Below are 4,561 nucleotides of genomic sequence, written 5' to 3'. Positions count from 1 at the left end.
AAGAGGAATGGACTCAATTAAGATGTCTCAGAGAAATAATCTGTAAATAGTAGAAGGACCTTTAGCCCTCTTTGGCTTGGTTGGTGGGCAGAAGAAAGGCACTCCTCAAAGTGAATTTGGGGGCCGATGTGTCAAATCCTTCCTAAAAGAAGATGGCTGAAAGGAGAAAACATAAGTGGGAAATATCAGAAAAGGAGACAGAACATGAAGGACTCCTAACTCTGGGAAACAAACTAGGGGTGGTGGAAGGGGAGGCGGGCAGGGGGTGGGGGTGACTAGGTGACAGGCACTGAGGGGGGCACTTGGTGGGATGAGCACTGGGTGTTATTCTGTATGTTGGCAAATTGAACACCAATAAAAAATAAATTCATTTTAAAAAAAGAAAAAAGAAGATGGCTGAGATATAGAGGATAGTGAGGCAGAGTCAAAAGTAGGATATGAGATTGATTAATATGAGAGGTTGAAAGATGGTGATTGGGCACTAGCCCAATCTCCATAGGAATTAATAAACAGTGACTGTTTTTTGACATTTTGCTTCTCACAGTGCAACCCCAGAGGTGTTGGAAAGAAAAGAGCCACAGGACTAAAGGACTCCTACATCTAGGGAAAGTGGGATCTGATTTCCAGTGGAAATAAGTAGAAACCCATTCACTTTATTTTGGATTATTTCTGAATACAGGTCATGAATGAGAGTACCATTTTTTTAAGCTATTTAGAGCGTTCGGGGGGCGGGGGGCATATACAAAGACCATCTATGGACTTCCTGGATAAAAGGTTAAAACAAACAAACAAAGAAGCCTAAAATCAACAACAAGATCCCTGCCAATTTTGGTATCACCTGAAGTAAGAATTCCTGGTCAAAAAGTTACAAATATTTGACTGGGATATTTGGTGGGAAGAGGGAAGGAAAAAAAGCATAACAAATGCTTCAAAGTGAAAAAGTTTTGACCAGAGATTTCCAGAAGAAACGTGAGAGGTAGAATGGCAGACGACATTTCCAGAGAAGTGATAAGAAGGCAGGAGAAGCCCTGGGAGCCCCACTGTGGGTCAGAACTCTGCAAACGCAGCCAGAATATACTCTTTCTTGGAATGCATCTCTGGGGAAGAAGGAAAGAGAGATCACCCAAGATGGTGATTGAGAGTTCTGTGTAGAGCAGGCTAATGCCATCAGCTTAATCTCACTTACCAAGGGGGGAGATTTATGACACAGATGTGCAGGTGCCCTGGATATGGGAAATCCAGGGACAGCCTGAGAGTGCTGGGGATGCAGGTGCTGGAAATCCAGACTCCTCAGAGCACCATCCCAGCAGCCCTGGGCTAAGAGGCCACCCCTGCCCTGGGAGTGATGCTAGTTTGCAAGACAGCTAAAGCCACAGGCATTTCTCCTTGCCTCCTTCTCAACCTTACAACCATCCAAATGTGCTGGGAGAAGAGATTTAGATAGAAACTAAAATGCCAGTGAAGAAGACAGTGCAATTGAGGTTATAGAATAAGAAAATTCACAGTGACTCAACAGAGCAAATGGAAAACACACACACACACACACACACAACTAAAGAAATAGTAGAAGAAATTCTTGAGACTTCAGATTGAAGTTCTCAGAATATCAGGGTTTGCTTTGCTTTTTACCTTGAAAACAAAAAGAGACTCACACCTAAATTTATTCTGATAAAACAAAGATAAAGGAAAAAAGCAGTAAAACTAAGTTAACTGCAGACCTTGGTTCATCTTCCCTACACTGGAATTATGCCAAGACAGTGGAGCAAGATCCAGACTTTTCAGGGAAAAGAGTGTGGCCAGGGATTCCCAACTGTGACAATTTATCATCACAGCACTAGGAAATGATAACCATACTCTGAGATATGTGAGTAATCAGAGAGGAAAACACCCATGTCATATTAAAAATACTCAAGGAGGTAAAGGAGATGAACAATAGTGATAACAAGAAAATAAAATAAGGCCCTCAGTGAATAATTACTGTTTAGATGGTTACATGTGACTATCATCTCAAAATGGTTTTAAAATCTGAGAAAATTCTCACATAATCTGAGAGGCAGAGAAAAAAGAAAAAAGCAGGCCAAATTCTTCACATTATATGAAGCACTAAGGCTTTATTGATGGTATTGACAGGTCAATTAATGTTTCCCTATTCTTAGTGAAAGAAGCTCTCCAATAGACTATGTTTTCCAAATCAGTAGAAACATATAATAATTCAAAAAATGAAATAAATACCACGAAACACAAAAAAAGTAAAGAACAGTACAAGAGACAACCATGAAACACAATCGCACTAACTAAGTGCAAACGAATCAAATTCCATCTTTGGAAGAGAACAGTTTTCAAATTGGGCTGGGAAAACAAAATCTAGCTAAATGGTGCCTTCAAAAAACCAGGTAAAATAAATTGAAGTGAAACGTATTTTTTACAGAGATGGACAAAGACACACCAGATGAGCACAAGTAGGAAGCAGAAGTGACGATATTAATACTGGACCCACTAGAATGAAGAAAAAGGAATCACTTGAACAAGGGGACCCATTTCACAAATCAAAAGCGGAATCTAAAACAAAGATGTAATTGCCATGATTAATGAAGGGACCAATGAAAACAGCACTAAAACATATGAAGCCAATTCTCTTGGGAATGCTCCTCCAGTGAACAAAACTAAAACGATGAGGGATTAGCTGCTCTTAAATGAAACAATTATATTATTTGGGTTTTTTTTAAAAGAAGCTATTAATGTTTAACTATTTTCCTTTATACTATCATTTATTTGTGTTTTCTAGATTATTTTATTGAATTATTTCTTGTTTTCTAGATTATTTTATTGAATTATTTCTTGTTGAATAATTCTATATTTTTTTAAGATTTTATTTATTTATTTATTTATTTATTTATTTATTTATTTATGAGAGACACAGAGGGAGAGAGGCAGAAACACAGGCAGAGGGAGAAGCAGGCTCCCTGTGAGGAGCCCAATGCAGAACTTGATCCTGGCACCCCAGGATCACACCCTGAGCCAAAAGCAAGTGCTCAACCACTGAGCCACCCAGAGGCCTAAATAATCTTATTTATTTATTTATTTATTTATTTATTTATTTATTTATTTTTAATAATCATATTTAAAGCCAAGGATTTTCGCTGTCCACCCCAGCTGCAACTCCCTCCTGCAGCTCCTGGGGCTGCTTGTCTGCTCACTGGGTGTGGACCTGGTACCCCTTTTGTGAAGAAGCCAGGAGATAACTCTAGCACTCACTATGGCAAATGAAAAGTCCAAGGATGGAGTCAAGACTGAGAACAAGGATCATGTTAATGTGCAGGTGGCGGGGCAGGATGGTTCTGGGGTGCAGAGTAAGATTAAGAGGCGGACATCACTTAGTAAATTGATGAAAGCCTACTGGGAACCCCAGAGTTTGTCCATGAGGCAATTTCCCATTTGATGGGCACCCAATCAATGAAACAGACACACCTACGGAGCTGGAAATGGAGGATGAAGGTAAGGTGATGCATCCCAGCAACAGACAGAGGTGTCTACTAAAAAGGAAACCTGATACTGTATTCCAGAACTCTGTTCCTCTAAACCAAGAAGACAGTCTCAATCAGAAAACCACAATTTGAATCCACCACATCCTCACTACCACAGTAGTTTTCTCTGTTTCCCTTCCCCACTCCTTTGTTGTGCATAAAATAACTGTGCATGTGCAGTTACTTTAAAAAAGAGAGAGAGAGAAAGAAAAATAAAGCCAAGGATTTTCTTTTAAGTAGAACCTTAACCCGGTCTCATTATTTTGTCTAATGTAATGTCTTATCTAATAGTCTGTGGTTTGATTTTAACTTTTTTTTTTTTACTCAATACTTATTTAGGAATATCTACTTTTAATTCCAGATTAATTTTATTTGTATATCTACTGCACTCAAAGATTGTGATCTGAGTAATTTATATAACTAGTCCACGTTAATTGGGAAAACCTGCATTCTCTATTTTGCAACATGCAGCATTATCATTTACCTGAATTTTAAAAATTTTCTACAGTGGGCATGTACTGTTTTTTGTCAGGAGAAAAATATATAAATTAGTTGATATAAACATACTTCTGCCATATTTAAATCATGACCTGTCTCTTGAAAACATCACTGTGGTTCTTGTTGATGTTAAAGTTTAGAAATAATTCCAAGAAAAGAAATAGTGCATTGTACTTTCATTTGCTGACATTAAATCCCAGATTTCAAATTATAATCTTGGAATGTAAAATAGGAAAATCCTCCTCCATGTAATCACAGAAAAACTATTTTGGCTATTTATAACATCCAAATTCTGTGTAATATAGCCATGAATGGGCATTTTTAGTGCTGTAATTGGTCTCTTTTAGAAAGCAAAGCTGAAATCAATGTGATCTTCTGCTTCTCTGTTCTTTTTCCACGAAATGTACCTTGAATTGCTGGACTAGTACAACACCCTTTGAAAAATATTTAGCATTTGAAGACAATAGTTTTCTAAATAAAGCAATCGATAAATTGGAAAAATACATGTGCAAAGAATATAAATCACTATATACAGTATA

The sequence above is a fragment of the Canis lupus genome, chromosome 18 (genome assembly GCF_011100685.1).
Source record: "Canis lupus familiaris isolate Mischka breed German Shepherd chromosome 18, alternate assembly UU_Cfam_GSD_1.0, whole genome shotgun sequence".
NCBI classification, from domain to species: domain Eukaryota; kingdom Metazoa; phylum Chordata; class Mammalia; order Carnivora; family Canidae; genus Canis; species Canis lupus.
Note: the sequence above shows the minus strand (reverse complement) of the source record.